Source organism: Armigeres subalbatus, chromosome 1 (assembly GCF_024139115.2).
Source record: "Armigeres subalbatus isolate Guangzhou_Male chromosome 1, GZ_Asu_2, whole genome shotgun sequence".
Taxonomy (NCBI): domain Eukaryota; kingdom Metazoa; phylum Arthropoda; class Insecta; order Diptera; family Culicidae; genus Armigeres; species Armigeres subalbatus.
In genome coordinates this window covers 76,578,502-76,594,950 of record NC_085139.1, presented here as the reverse complement: position 1 = coordinate 76,594,950, position 16,449 = coordinate 76,578,502, and the positions used below count along the sequence as shown (strand labels likewise).

Below are 16,449 nucleotides of genomic sequence, written 5' to 3'. Positions count from 1 at the left end.
AGTTGTTACGTATGTTTGTCTGTGGTGGAGGTGTTTGTCGACTGTAACTACCTGAGTATTGTTTATCGGCTATGCAGTCTGATGACCAGCTAAAGCTGAATTAATTTTGATCCGACGATTCAGTACCTTTATTGGCCATTTTTCAATGTATTAAAATTGGTCCAGAGTTCCATTGTCGGAAGTGTTCTTAGTTTAGCATATTGCTCGAATAAAAAAAAACACTATAAATTATCAGTATTGGGGATTTATGATTTTTTCCCTGACCTCGATCAAAATTCTCTGACTTTCCCTGACATTCCAGGTATGAAAAGAAATTCCCTGACTTTCCCTGATTCTCCAGGTTTTTCCAGGTATATAACCCTTTCTTCTGCGAGTGTGGCTGTGGCCCTGAAAAGAGCCGTTTTGGTAAACCTTTTATCGTCGTTCGTGTTCAGCTAAAGCTGGTGTACTTGATGACGGATTCGATTCTATCGGAAGGCGTGCTTGACCTGCTTTAAACGGAAGAATTTCCACTTTAGCAGTTGTCGAGCTATCCGCCTTCTAGTCGTAGCCTTGTTTCGCTGGCTTATAGCCTCCAGCTCTGGTGCCAGGCCTCGCTTTTATTCGTTTCGGTCGGAACAGGTGCAGTTCGTTGGTCGCGCGTGTAGTGAATGACTCGCGCGCGGCAGGCACTGCTTCTTTCATACACAAAGAAAACCTTGCGGTGGACCAAAAGGCCCTTAGGGGCCATCCTTAGCCATGCGATAAGATGCGCGGCTACAAAGCAATACCCTGCTGAGGGTGGCTGGGTTCGATTCCCGGTGCCGGTCTAGACAATTTTCGGATTGGAAATTGTCTCGACTTCCTTGAGTATAAAAGTATCATCGTGTTAGCCTTATGATGTACGAATGCAGAAATGGTAACTTGGCTTAGAAACCTCGCAGTTAATAAGCTGCGAAGCGGCAATGTCCCAGTGGGGGATGTAATGCCAATGAAGAAGAAGAAGAAGAAGGATCAAAAGGCCCGTAACTTAAATACATGAATCTAGATGCATCTGATGTTGGGAATACATGAAGGGGAAATGTGGGTAAGCCCGTCACTCCTAAACTTTTACAAGAAATCACTTTTCAATTAACTTTATGATCTCATGTCATGTTAGCCAGGGTTCTTATATCTTGTTCTGCTAATCTGAATCACATAACACATACGGTGAACTGTCAAATGTCAAAAATAACAAAATAACGCCGCCGCGTTGCCGGATATTATATTTCACTGTAAAATTCAAATCTTTAACGTGAAAAATGCTTGCAGAACATCAGTTTTTTGTACACACATTCTTTTGTGTACTCTTTGCTGTCATCGAGGTAAAACTGAGAGGCGCATATGATCAAAAATGTATTTATTATGGTGCTTTTGGAAAAAAAAAATGGGGCTTGGGGGTAAGCCCGTCACTTATAGAGGGCGGTAAGCTGGGTATCCGTTTTGCATAACCAGAACCTGGAAAGCCTTTCCACTGATCAATTGTTTACAAAATTAAGTAAATGGTGCATGTACAGTTCTAAAAAACCCTGATTAATCCACCTAGTGGTAATATTGCTTTTCTCGGTGAAGGTAATAAAAACATGTAAGGAAAGTCTAAAATATCACTGATAGGTGAGTTGATCCAAATTTTCACATTCGTTTCACACTCACATTCGAACTTGTTTGCTGAAAAATGTCATCATCTGAAAAAATTCCAAGTCCCAAAAATGTTCTAAGAGAAAAAATCGATTTGCTTCAATTTTTTTTTAATAACATCAGATCTCGACGTTTCATGCATTTTTAAGTCATTTGGCATCAAAAACAAAAATTCGATTTTCGACTTTTCCTTCCTTGGGAAAATTTTCATGGGTAAATATTTCAAAACTTTGATGGAAAATTCGATGACAAACATTCGATTTTCGACTTTTCCTCCCTTGGGAAAATTTTCATGGGTAAATATTTCAAAACTTTGATGAATTTTAGGCACCCCTAAATCATGTCCGTTTGAGCTCAAATTTTGCATGGGGTAATATTTTGGAGTAATAAAACTTGAGCAATGTCGTTTTTTGAAATTCGATGACATTTTTTTCGCATACATTCCATTGGCACCCTAATGCAAAGATACAAGATAGATGCTAGATAATGACCGTAAGAAAAAAGTGTATGATGAAAAAGTATTCTCGGATGCAGAGAGAAACTGCTAGGTTGTAGGCGCTTTTTGAGTTAAGTTAATTTATTGATGAAAGGACAATCCGATAGAGTGGACACCAGCAGAATCAGGATTGAGGATGATGAACAAGCAGTGGGACCACCAACACTAGACAAAGTCGAAAATGCTGTACGAGATCTAAAGAACGGTAAGCCCGCTGGAAAGGACGGAATCCCGGCCGAGCTTCTAAAAGCTGGGAGTGGCCGGCTATACGCAAAATCCACCAAATAATTGAAATGATGTGGGATAAAGAAGAAATGCCTCAGAGCTGGCTTGATGACCTCATATATGTCCCATCTACAAGGTAATTTCTCGAATTCCGTTTGGGGAGACCTTGTCGGCGAATATCAAGAAGGTTTTCGAGAAGGATAATCAACAAAATACCAAACGGAACAAACTGTGGCATATAATGCTAGAACATGGCTTTCCGGCAAAACTTATTAGGCTGATTCGTGCAACAATGGATGGATCCAAACCAAGCGTCAGAATATCTGAAGAGATATCCGATTCTGTCGTGACGTTATAGAGATTAAGGTAGGACGATGCGCTCTCATAGCTCTGGAAGGTGCAAGGCGAAGAACTGGTTTGCAAAGCAACGGAACCATCATCAACAAGCCTTACATGCTCCTTGGTTTTACGGATGACATCGATATCATTAGTGTAGATCGCAGAGCAGTGGAAGAGGCTTTCGTGCCATTTAAATGGAAGACGGAATGAATAAGGCAGATCATAAACTCTGTCAAAACTAACTACCTGGTGGCTGGCAGAAAACGGGGTAATCCATAGTTGTTGATCCCGAGGTGGAAATGGATGGGTTGCGATTTGAGGTTGTCGACGAATTCATGTATCTTTTGAACACTCCATACATGTGATAATGACGTTAGCCGGAAGCTGGAAAAACGTGTTGTGGCTGCAAGTATGGCTTTCTACATCCAAAAAACAAATCTGACAATTATTGTATAAAATCTTGGCATACACAATTCTGTAAGCTTTTTATACAAATATTGTATTAAAATAATATAAATCTGTAAGATTTCAATACAACAATTGTAATAAAATCTTCCAAAATTGTATACACCCGATTCTGTTTTAACACGGATTTTTTTTACACGGCCGTGTAAAAAAAATCCCATACAATTTTTTTGCAAAGTTGCTCCATTTTGCATGATTTGTCGAGAAATTATAAAACTTTTTTTACACGGATTTTCAAATTTTGAACTGATAACTTTTTTTTACTCGAAACGCATCTCCCGTGTAAAAAAATAATTGGATGCCCAATTGTTATATAGTTTCTGTAATGTTCTTATGCAGAACTTTTTTTTTAAATATGTCATCCGCTTGTTGGGTGTACGGTTTGCGTAGCCAGCTTAAGTCTCGCAGCCTACAGACACGGAAAAATTAGCTCTGTTACATCGTTGGTTCGTCTCGTCTTTCTGTACTGCCATGATGCATGAACATTAAAATATAATTATTAATTATTATTAATTATGAGTCGACCAAAAGTAAAAAAAATGCAGATATAGACAGGCTGATAAAATACAACACATTACAGTTAAATTAGGAACAAAGATATCTAAATGTTTGAGGACGGTTTACGAAAAAGGGAGGAAAATACGAGAAAGGCAAAACATTCATTTCTGAACGAATAATTTGACCATTTCGACCAAATGACATTTTCTGCCGAATGGGATTCGGCCTAATGGATTATTCGGCCAAATCACATATTCAGACATATTGTGGCCTTCGACTAAATGGTTTTCAGCTGAATGACTTCCTGCCAAATGGCCCTTCACGTACCTTGGCCTGTGGTGTGGCCGAAAGTAATCACACGGAAAGCAATTTGTTCGAATGTCACTTGGTCGAATAACACGTTAAGCTAAAAGTCATCTAGCCGAAACCTATTTTGCCGAAACGATTATTATATCAAATATTGTATGACTGAAAATGTCATTTGGATCAAAGCGACATACTGCCGAAAGAGACATACAGCTGAACTGGTAATTAGGCCAAAAAGTCGTCTAAAAGATCTTTTTTTTGCTGTCTGGGGTCTTGTCTTGGGATGCGGAAGTATAACCTCTGAAAAAATTCCAAACCCTTTGTGTGAATTTGGTGAAGTTCTCGGCGCACAGTTTTCTTTATCGTCAACCTCAGCAAACGAATCCACAGATTCATGGCTGCATAAGACCGCCGGGTTTCCGTCGTTTTCTTTGTCAGGGGTACGCAAGCTTCAACACCATCGCCGATTGCATCTCGATCACTTGGTCCGCCTGTTCCGGGAAACCAAACCCATCTTGACGAATTCGTTGATTGCGATTGTTGCGTTGCATGTTTTAATGTAAGCCTTTCCAAAAAGTTCGATCAGTTCATTTACGGTAGCGACCTTGCCTGAGTTTTCTTTAAGGTATCCCCCTATTGCCCTGTACAGATGCGTCTCATGTGGCCTCATAAAGGTTACATCGAACAGTTGCCTCCGGTGACTACACTGCGGCGGGAAACAGATAACAGTCGCTTGGTACCGGCTTGCCTTTTCCAAAAATGCATAATGTTTTTGGTATGTGAGCTGAGACCAGCAACAATATCGGGCTCGATTCTGTTGGTCTGTGTGTTCTAGGAAGCGATCGAAATATTTGTCGAAGTCAAATGCCGTCATCCATCCCATTTTGATGCAAGGAAACAACGTTTCCGATGAAACGCCCTTCTTCAAGCCTTTCGTCATTCGAGCTCTTGCAAAAGAAGCATCACAGGGACGAAAATTGTGTTCGTTGACGTGGCCAAGTAGGCCGGTAGTCATGACTCCGTGTTGCGCTGATGTTATTCCGCTAACTATGTTTTTACCTTACCAGAACTCGTGAGTTCCACATTAAGAACGCTTCTCAGAGAGAACTTTTGGCTTCCTGTTTCCTCAAGGAAATTAACTTAACCAGCGCTATCTACTAGCTCAAACGCACCACGAGGACCAATTTTGTAGCAGCGTTTGCAAACTCCAAAGTGTGGTTTACCAATTTGACAGTGTTCCCCAGTTAAGCTTAAGGTTCTTCGTGTTCTTTAGTGGCTTGTTTCACCAAAATGCCTTCTTCTGTCACCTCCATTCTGGCCGCCGACCAAACTTCTTCGGGACGAGACTCGGTGGTATTTGAGCACCATCCTGCTTCGCTGAGAACGCAACAACTGTGTTTACGTTTTTAACAGCTATCCTTTTCAGTTTCCAAAAAAGTAACAAACACAGCGATGGCCCTTTGGTCACAACATTTTCAAGTTTCGAAAATTAACTTTTTTCGTGAAAATTATATAAATATTTCCTCTGATTGACTGCTAGAAATATGCCAGTATTATAAATTATTTCAAATTTATCACTTCATAGTTGCCACACTTAGTCCTTCCAGAATCAATTTTTGGATTTTCCTCGGTTGAACGAACTGATTCTAAAATTTAGATAGAAAATCATTTATTTTTATGTATGCTATCGATTAGTGGAGGTGTTGTAGTTGTAATGAATCAGTTCAAATCAAATGCTGTTCTAAGCACACCAATGACTATCTAATTATTTATCACAAGCGTCAAGCTCATTAATTTGAATGAGCTCCAATAAATTTCTCAAACTGGCAGCTTTAGTGCCGTTTCCATTTCCGCATCATATAAACAGTTCAAATATAACTTTCATCTCATAAATTGTATTACGAATCGCTTCATGAAATTTCTCTCGAAATTGCTATTGCCTACCAGAGGATGCCTTTTCCAGACCATCCAGCATCTGAAGGTACCTGCTTTGATGGTGCAACACTTTTAGTGCTGCATTTACCATATTACCATCACCCCCTTCACCCATCGCCGAGTTAGATATTGCATATGACTACTGGCACTGAGCTACTAGCCGGTCGTCCTTGATTCGGGTATAATGTTGCAGCAACCCCGGCTCTGCTGCCGGTCAGCATTCCTCCATATCATTCGGTCCGATCCAATGAAAAGTCAAGACTCAGCATTCAACGTATGTATCGTGATGCGGGGGTAAATTAATCAGTTTTGAAATAATATGACCAATCTAATTCCCATCAGAAATTATTTGCTTTAAAAAAATCGTAGATTCCAACAAAAATTTTCTTCGGTAAACCGTACATTGTGGGGCAGAAAATCTACAAATTGTTTCAACAACTTTTCACCAATGCTATCAATTTGTCCCCAGATTACGGTAGCTCTGCACTCGTCGATTGCGGCGCTGCTATATGAATAACTATCATCCCGATGATGGAGTGGAGTCCATGATGAATGCACCGGCCACTTGTTTTCTGTGATCACCAATCATAAATAATCTGTGCAACTACAAGTGGACAACGGAATGCGATGTGAGCCCATACGTCAGCAGCAGTTGTTCGGTTTAGTATGCAGACTGCCGTAGATTAGTACTTCAGGGCTGATGGGCGAATGTTGTGAAGTTATTTTCAATCAACAGCAATCCAAGCTGTCAATAACAAATAAAAAGTTTGTTTTTCTTAAAAAATCAATGCTCAAATTTCATTTAAAAAAATAGCAGAACAAAATACATATTTGAAAATAGTTTTTATTACTTTATGGAACATTTGCAAATATCTGAACTTCTATCAAAAGAGCGATATTGGTTTCGTTTTTGCTGTTCATTTTTTTCCTGATGAACTGGTTTAGAACAAAAAGGGTGAATCGATCAAATTAGGTTGACTCATTTTCTGAATTTCCAATCGAGCGTTATTATTCGCACTATGTGGAATCCAATCAAATGTATAACATTGATTAGTGGTGATAAATAAACGATAATAGCTGAAACAACCTGCCTGTCAACAATAGGTGCCTACAGATTTAATTATTTTATTTTCCTGGCAGTCAAGCTTCGACGTAGCTCTCTGTGCTGAGGCATGATGATGACAATGATTGATAGTAAGGAGCTCATTTAAATCAAAATTAATTTCAATAAACCGTTATAAACAATGGTTGATAGCAGCCAACAGTTCGTCAATGACTGGATTCACGTAGGTGTGCTTACTATCTTTTCTAATACGGAATGATGAACTTTTGAGCATTCGCATGAGGTAAACAGGAAATGGAATATTACGGGATGCTCTCAATAGTTTGGACTCAGCGGCGGGGATCTATCGACGTAGCCGAAACTTCAGCAATGGAAACGTTTTTTATTATTTGCACGACGTTTGAATGGGCATGCCATCTTTATCAATAGTTTTTGTGAAATTCCTGCTTGAAATCCGAGAAAATGCGTCGCGGAATATCAAAACAATTCGTCGAGAAGTTCTGGAAGAGTTGCACTAACACTAAGGGATTCCGAAAGATTTCTTCAAGAAATTTGGGAAGAATTCCCCCAAAAATTCCGAAAAAAATCAACCAGGAATTCCGCAAGAATTCTTCCAGGAATTTCGAAAAAAATACTCCAGGAATTCCGAGAAAAATACTCCAGGAATTTTGGAAGAATTCTTCTAGGAATTCCGGAAGAATTCCTCTAGAAATTCCAGAAGAAATCATCCAGAAACTACTGAAGATTTCCTACAGGACTTACAAAGAAATCCGAAAGAATTCATACACGACTTTGTAATGCCAGGAACTCCGGAAGGATTCCTCCGGGAATCCCGTAAGGATTCCTCCGGGAATCCCGTAAGGATTCGTCCGGGAATCCCGTAAGGATTCGTCCGGGAATCCCGTAAGGATTCGTCCGGGAATCCCGTAAGGATTCGTCCGGGAATCCCGTAAGGATTCGTCCGGGAATCCCGTAAGGATTCGTCCGGGAATCCCGTAAGGATTCGTCCGGGAATCCCGTAAGGATTCGTCCGGGAATCCCGTAAGGATTCGTCCGGGAATCCCGTAAGGATTCGTCCGGGAATCCCGTAAGGATTCGTCCGGGAATCCCGTAAGGATTCGTCCGGGAATCCCGTAAGGATTCGTCCGGGAATCCCGTAAGGATTCCTCCGGGAATCCCGTAAGGATTCCTCCGGGAATCCCGTAAGGATTCCTCCGGGAATCCCGTAAGGATTCCTCCGGGAATCCCGTAAGGATTCCTCCGGGAATCCCGTAAGGATTCCTCCGGGAATCCCGTAAGGATTCCTCCGGGAATCCCGTAAGGATTCCTCCGGGAATCCCGTAAGGATTCCTCCGGGAATCCCGTAAGGATTCCTCCAGGAATCGTAAAGATTCCTCCGGGAATCCTGTAAGGATTCCTCCGGGAATCCGTAAAGTTCCTCCGGGAATCCGTAAGGATTCCTCCGGGAATCCTGCAAGGATTCCTCCGGGAATCCGCAAGGATTCCTCCGGGAATCCTGCAAGGATCCCTCCGGGAATCCCGTAAGGATTCCTCCGGGAATCCCGTAAGGATTCCTTCGGGAATCCCGTAAGGATTCCTTCGGGAATCCCGTAAGGATTCCTTCGGGAATCCCGTAAGGATTCCTTCGGGAATCCCGTAAGTTCCTTCAGAATCCGTAAGGATTCCTTCGGGAATCCGTGCAGGATTCCTTCGGGAATCCGTAAGGATTCCTCCGAGAATCCCGTAAGGATTCCTCCGGGAATCCGTAAGGATTCCTCCGGGAATCCTGCAAGGATTCCTCCGGGAATCCCGTAAGGATTCCTCCGGGAATCCCGTAAGGATTCCTCCGGGAATCCCGTGCAGTTCCTCCGGGAATCCTGTAAGATTCCTCCGGGAATCCCGTAAGGATTCCTCCGGAATCCCGTGAGTTCCTCCGGGAATCCTGCAAGGATTCCTCCGGGAATCCTGCAAGGATTCCTCCGGGAATCCGTAAGGATTCCTCCGGGAATCCCAAGGATTCCTCCGGGAATCCGTAAGGATTCCTCCGGGAATCCTGCAAGGATTCCTCCGAATCCTGTAGGATTCCTCCGGGAATCCTGCAAGGATTCCTCCGGGAATCCCGTAAGGATTCCTCCGGGAATCCTGTAGGATTCCTCCGGGAATCCTGTAAGGATTCCTCCGAATCCTGCAAGGATTCTCCGGGAATCCCGTGATTCCTCCGGGAATCCTGTAAGGATTCCTCCGGGAATCCGTAAGGATTCCTCCGAATCCTGCAGGATTCCTCCGGGAATCCTGCAAGGATTCCTCCGAATCCTGTAAGGATTCCTCCGGGAATCCTGCAGGATTCCTCCGGGAATCCTGCAAGGATTCCTCCGGGAATCCCGTAAGGATTCCTCCGGGAATCCCGTAAGGATTCCTCCGGGAATCCTGCAGGATTCCTCCGAATCCTGCAAGGATTCCTCCGGGAATCCTGCAAGGATTCCTCCGGGAATCCTGCAAGGATTCCTCCGGGAATCCTGCAAGGATTCCTCCGGGAATCCTGGGGATTCCTCCGGGAATCCGTAAGGATTCCTCCGAATCCGTAAGGATTCCTCCGGGAATCCTGTAAGGATTCCTCCGAATCCCGTAAGGATTCCTCCGGGAATCCTGCAAGGATTCCTCCGGGAATCCCGTAAGGATTCCTTCGGGAATCCGTGAGGATTCCTTCGAATCCGTGAGGATTCCTTCGGGAATCCCGTAAGGATTCCTTCCGGGAATCCTGTAAGGATTCCTCCGGGAATCCGTGCAGGATTCCTCCGGGAATCCTGTAAGGATTCCTCCGAATCCCGTAGGATTCCTCCGGGAATCCTGTAAGGATTCCTCCGGGAATCCTGCAAGGATTCCTTCGGGAATCCCGTAAGGATTCCTCCGGGAATCCTGCAAGGATTCCTCCGGGAATCCTGTAAGGATTCCTCCGGGAATCCCTGTAAGGATTCCTCCGGGAATCCCGTAAAGATTCCTCCGGGAATCCCGTAAGATTCCTCGGGAATCCGTAAGGAGTTCCTCCGAATCCGTGATTCCTCCGGGAATCCTGTAAGGATTCCTCCGAATCCGTAAGGATTCCTCCGGGAATCCCGTAAGGATTCCTCCGGGAATCCCGTAAGGATTCCTCCGGGAATCCGTAGGATTCCTCCGGGAATCCCGTAAGGATTCCTCCGAATCCTGCAAGGATTCCTCCGGGAATCCTGCAAGGATTCCTCCGGGAATCCTGTAAGGATTCCTCCGGGAATCCGTAAGGATTCCTCCGAATCCTGTAAGGATTCCTCCGGAATCCTGCAAGGATTCCTCCGGGAATCCGTAAGGATTCCTCCGGGAATCCCGTAAGATTCCTCCGGGAATCCTGTAAGGATTCCTCCGGGAATCCCGTAAGGATTCCTCCGGGAATCCTGTAAGGATTCCTCCGGGAATCCTGCAAGGATTCCTCCGGGAATCCTGTAAGGATTCCTCCGGGAATCCTGCAAGGATTCCTCCGGGAATCCCGCAAGGATTCCTCCGGGAATCCCGCAAGGATTCCTCCGGGAATCCCGCAAGGATTCCTCCGGGAATCCCGCAAGGATTCCTCCGGGAATCCCGCAAGGATTCCTCCGGGAATCCCGCAAGGATTCCTCCGGGAATCCTGCAAGGATTCCTCCGGGAATCCTGTAAGTTCCTCCGAATCCCGTAAGGATTCCTCCGGGAATCCGTGCAGGATTCCTCCGGGAATCCCTGTAAGGCTTCCTCCGGGAATCCCGTAGGGACTTCCTCCGGGAATCCCGTAAGGATTCCTCCGGGAATCCCGTAAGGATTCCTCCGGGAATCCCGTAAGGATTCCTCCGGGAATCCCGTAAGGATTCCTCCGGGAATCCCGTAAGGATTCCTCCGGGAATCCCGTAAGGATTCCTCCGGGAATCCCGTAAGGATTCCTCCGGGAATCCCGTAAGGATTCCTCCGGGAATCCCGTAAGGATTCCTCCGGGAATCCCGTAAGGATTCCTCCGGGAATCCCGTAAGGATTCCTCCGGGAATCCCGTAAGGATTCCTCCGGGAATCCCGTAAGGATTCCTCCGGGAATCCCGTAAGGATTCCTCCGGGAATCCCGTAAGGATTCCTCCGGGAATCCCGTAAGGATTCCTCCGGGAATCCCGTAAGGATTCCTCCGGGAATCCCGTAAGGATTCCTCCGGGAATCCCGTAAGGATTCCTCCAGGAATCCAGGAAGGATTCCTCCAAGAATCCAGGAAGGATTCCTCCAGGAATCCAGGAAGGATTCCTCCAGGAATCCAGGAAGGATTCCTCCAGGAATCCAGGAAGGATTCCTCCAGGAATCCAGGAAAGATTCCTTCAGGAATCCAGGAAAGATTCCTCCAGGAATCCCGGAAGGATTCCTCCAGGAATCCCGGAAGGATTCCTCCAGGAATCCCGGAAGGATTCCTCCAGGAATCCCGGAAGGATTCCTCCAGGAATTCCGGAAGGATTCCTCCAGGAATTCCGGAAGGATTCCTCCAGGAATTCCGGAAGGATTCCTCCAGGAATTCCGGAAGGATTCCTCCAGGAATTCCGGAAGGATTCCTCCAGGAATTCCGGAAGGATTCCTCCAGGAATTCCGGAAGGATTCCTCCAGGAACTCCGGAAGGATTCCTCCAGGAACTCCGGAAGGATTCCTCCAGGAACTCCGGAAGGATTCCTCCAGGAATTCCGAGCGGATTCCTTTGAATATTCCCACAATTGGTACAGGAAATTAAAATCATTAAGGCTAGAAAGTTAATTCAGCATTTTAAATAAATTTCCCTGCAACTCCCACAATTCTCCGATAAGCTGCTAGCTCCACAAACTAACTTTATACTGAATCTTCCTGATAGACCTTCAATAATCTGTTGGATTGATTCCTAATCCTTCCTAACATTTTTTTAGCTTCTTTTGAACTTTTCTAAATTTCTTGATGAAGGATTCCTGTTTAAATGAAAATTCTTTCAATTCTACTTAGCAAGGCAATTTCCAGATTCGCCACTCCTGCAATTCCTTAATCCTTGCCATCAGCATAAGGTTTTCAAGCGAAGGATTTGCATCTACAGGCTTCCTGGAAAATAAACCTCTTCGAATGAAAAACATCAACATTTCCATAAAGTTGTAGTAGACGGACTACATACAGGAAGGGGAAGATCCATTTTCAACCCCGCCCCCTTCTTTCTTTACATTTTTTGTATTAAAACTCTAACATGTTTGTATGAATCGCAAACCCCCCTCTCCTCTAAAAGCGTAACGTACTTTGTGGATAGCCCAAGACTTTCAGACGGGCGATGATGCCGGCAAATCATGAATAAAATGGAACAACAACTGGGAAAATGTTGGATTTTTGGTCTTTTATCTATCTTCAACGGTTCGCTAAATAAAAATGTCAGCAATACAACTCTCGTAAAATCAAATCCATCTATGTCGTTGTTGTTTTTACGTAGATTTTGTAATTTATGTGAATTTATGCCAATCACGTGGTTCTTTACTTGGTTTTGAATTACGCGGCACGTATCACCCGCGTAAAAACTGACTTCAGTATAATACAAGCACATTTATAATTTCGAAAAAAAAATCCTTTTGTTGCCAGCATCAACGGCTGCATTCGGAATACAATTCACAGACCGCTCATTTTGCATACATTACCATTTTTGGTGCCCCGAGTTGCCGAAAGCGCATACAACCCGCAAGCAAGTGCATCTGTGGCTCATTATAAACGAAGCATCTTCTTTTTTTTTTGCTCCATCGTGTTTGTCATGACCGAGCTCGTGGGAGGCATTTCCATGCAACCGGGATACGGGATGCAAAACGAATCCGGTACCAAACTGAATTTCCATCGCTGCTAGTTTACCGCAGGATGCACGAGTGGACTAAAGCAGCTACGTGCCTACCACTTTCTGTGGTAGAACGATTGGAAAGCCAACGTTCGTTATGGCTTTTGAGAAGTTTTTTTGCCCGCAAATATTGCATCAACCTTCAACATTCAAGAGTAGGTAGAGCTCGCAGCAGGTGACAGTTGGCCATCACATTATGATCAACAGCGTTATATCGCGTCACACCATAAAAGCCACTCACATTCGTGCTTCTGACGCTAATATCGGAAATGTAATTAAATGATGGTCTTTCGTGGCTTTCATCCTGCATTTTCATTCCCATACCTACATATTATCAATTATGAAGCTACATTCGTCCATCCTGTTCGATGGTGAGTTGGTACTTCAGCCAACTGGAGAGCAAATATTTAGTTACATACGTACGTAATATTGGTGCGGGGGTTTAACAACCAGCTGCATAAACACGATGGTGCATCCACATGGAAGCTGGTAGGTTGGTCGTAGCTGATGGTTCAGACAATTACCTGAAAAGTGAAAAGGTAGAAATCAAAATTAATACACAATCCATTACAGTCTCATGGGTGTCTTGCTTCACAACTGCAATCAAGGATTTAAAATGCTGATACCCATAAAGCTTCAATTTCAAAGTTACTTATTGCCAAGACGACTGCTGATCCTTCCGTGTTCTGTACGTCCCTGTGCGATAGGAGATAGGACACGTACCCTACTTGACTGCATGATACTGCCACAGCGTCCTCGGTAAAAGACCAGATGGATGAAAGTTCGAGGGGGCAATTGGATGAACATATTTTTAAAAACTAAACTAATTCCGGAAATCCCGCTCAATCTCAGAATCTCATATCAGCATCCGAACTGTCAATATCGCTTAATTAGTCGATTTCTTGCCACTTTTGTTTAAATCTGAACGATTCTGTTCGTTGAAAGTAATGATGAAAAAAAATTATGACGCATTCTGCAATCAAGTTTTTATACGCGAAACATTATACATAAAGATTATATTCAAACAAACAATTTTCTATATCATGTATATAAAATATCCTTTATTAGCTCGAATCGAATGGATCAAGTATTTTTTATCCTGATTTTTAGTCAAAATGGAAAGGTGAATCATTCAAAACATTGATACTTCAGCAATATTATGGTGCGAAACTTTGAAAAGATACTAATTTTAAAACTTGATTTTTCTGGATCAAAATAATTTCGATCATACTTACAGCAATCCCAGGGCTGGTAGCGACCAAAGCCACTCAAAATAGTGACTTTAGTGACCAAAGCTGACGAAAAAAGGGACCAAATAGTGACTTTCAGTTGCAGAAAAAGTGACCAAATAGTGACTTCCAATTCCAGTTAAATGAGACGAAATCAAGCGTTTTTGAGTCGAAGGAGAATAATTTGTGGCGAAAAACATGTTTCACTCACCACTCTTTTTTCTTAGAACAAACTCAGAAGAGAAACGAAAATCGTACACGCTAACTTTTGTCTACTCAGTGACTAAGTAAAATTGTATTGCCCTCTCTTTTAACCCCACGAAAATTTTACTCAATATCAGTTAAAAGCAAATCAAAGTTTTACTCCACTGGAAGTGAGTGAAATATGGTTATAACTCATAACACCTGTTTTTCTTTCCCGAAAATGATTTCTCGGCGAAAATCTGCGTGAATGAGCATTTTCTTCTCTTGAGAATGAGTGAAAATCCAATGATCGATTAGCTGAACACCTACTTTAGAAAGATGCAGAGAAATATACGATTTGTCACTGGTGCCACGGAAGTTTTTGTAATTTTTAGTGCGACAGGAACAACAGTACGGATCGTTTTGGTAGACAACGAAACAAAAAATATGAAGATTCATGTACAACGAGCCTGGGATTGAACGCTCGACCTCCTGCTTGTAATGAGAACCATGCTCTCTGAACTTTTAAATTGTTTCCCCCTTCCGCAGATTTTCCGACTTGCAGTGCGTATTCATGAACGATTTTTGCTATGGAATTCGACAGCGCATGCAATCTTCAAAATTGGGGAGACTTGATCTCCTTTCTATAATATCTACTCAATAAATATTTTTTACAGCAAACCCTTCATTACATCTGTCCAATTACAAAAAAATTGAGAACAAATTATATTTTCTCGAATTTTTTAGACAAAATTTTTATATTATATTATATATGGATGACTAATGAGGGATCAAGTCTCCTCAAATTGAGGCAACAACTCAAAATCCAAAAATCCTGAAATTGTGGTGGAGTGTTGGCATTTTTATCTCTTCATTAAGCATATTTATGGATTTTTGCTGTGAAAAAATGATAGCATTTGGTCATTATCGGGAGAAGTTGTTCAAATTTTGCGTGGCCACTGAAAAACAACTTTAGGAGGAACAAAACACAGTAAATAATAAAGTTAATAAGGTTGTCTATCAAAAAAATAACCACATAACGATCATTTGTCTCCCCACCTTCCCATACTGTATAAAGATTGAGTTTTAAAATAAAATTGAAATCGACAGGTCTTCTGCTTGCATGACTGTATACCAATTTACAAACTGTGACGTCAGGGAATCAATATTCGAGAAAACGCATAACAATACACCCTTTGTCGTCAACAGATTTTGTTACTGACAAACACACCTCGCAACAAGCCTTTATCAGAACCCTGACATAATATGACAAGAATCATTTGCCTCGCATGCTCTCATGTTTCCCAGAATACGACGCTAATTCTGTAACCATAGTTAGATTCTCGAATATTTCCATAAAAGCAGATAGCATAAAACCAAAGTTTGCTGTAGAGATAATGAAAAATAACGGGATGAATAGTTAGCAACAAAATTGTCTACTTTTTGTAGCTGACAAAAACTTTCGGATCTTTGTCATTATTATCTTCGACAAAAACAAAGCTTTGTCGTTGGTTCTCTTTTGTCGCTTGTTTCGCTTGCGCATCCAAGAAAAATTGATTCCCTGGACGTAAAACACAATAAGAGCAGCGAGTTAAATGGCTCGCGAAATTTCTGAGCGATAATTTTTCCAAGATCCATAATTTCATTTCTACATGAACAAAGCATCATCCGATAGATACATAAAGCTTTATAACAAAAAATCTTGGTCAATAGTTTCAAAATAGTTGAAAATAGTGACTTTTTGCGAGAAAAAGTGACTTTAGTGACCTGAGGTCGAAAAAAGAGACTTTTTAGTGACTAGCCCGAAAAAAGTGACCAAGTCACTAAAAAGTGACCCGCTACCAGGCCTGCAATCCATGTCATTTAAACCGAACAAGTTGAAGTTCTGTGACATCCAGAAAATGTCTTAGAATAAAAAGAACGATAGAAGATAAACTCCACATTGAAAGCATTCCATCTATGTGATCTGTATGATTCTAAAACAGATCAGAGATGACCGACCACAAAGCGGACCAAAACACCATCGGGAGCTATAACAGCTATAACAAATATAAGCGATAGCACTGTGATGGAAGTTCGTCGTGATTCATCCCCGTTTTTTGTATTACTTTTTATGTAAAGATTACGTTAAATTGTGTATACGTTGTTCCTGTTATAGCTTTATAAACTTTTTATCGGAATATCTAGTTAGTTTG

At 42.5% G+C, this 16,449-nt stretch overlaps 1 protein-coding gene across 13 annotated transcripts in view; it reads right to left on the bottom strand.

The window, feature by feature from the left end:
- LOC134227373 (afadin) overlaps positions 1-16,449 on the bottom strand; it is a 351,841-nt gene that overhangs the window by 228,462 nt on the left and 106,930 nt on the right. Inside the window, exon 1 of one of the 13 annotated variants that reach the window (XM_062708799.1) lies at positions 13,266-13,345. The exons of the other annotated variants lie outside the window; for them this stretch is intronic. The gene's annotated coding sequence lies outside the window, so the exon portion shown is untranslated. Of the gene's footprint in view, positions 1-13,265; positions 13,346-16,449 lie in introns of those variants that run through there. 13 annotated transcript variants of the gene reach the window in all.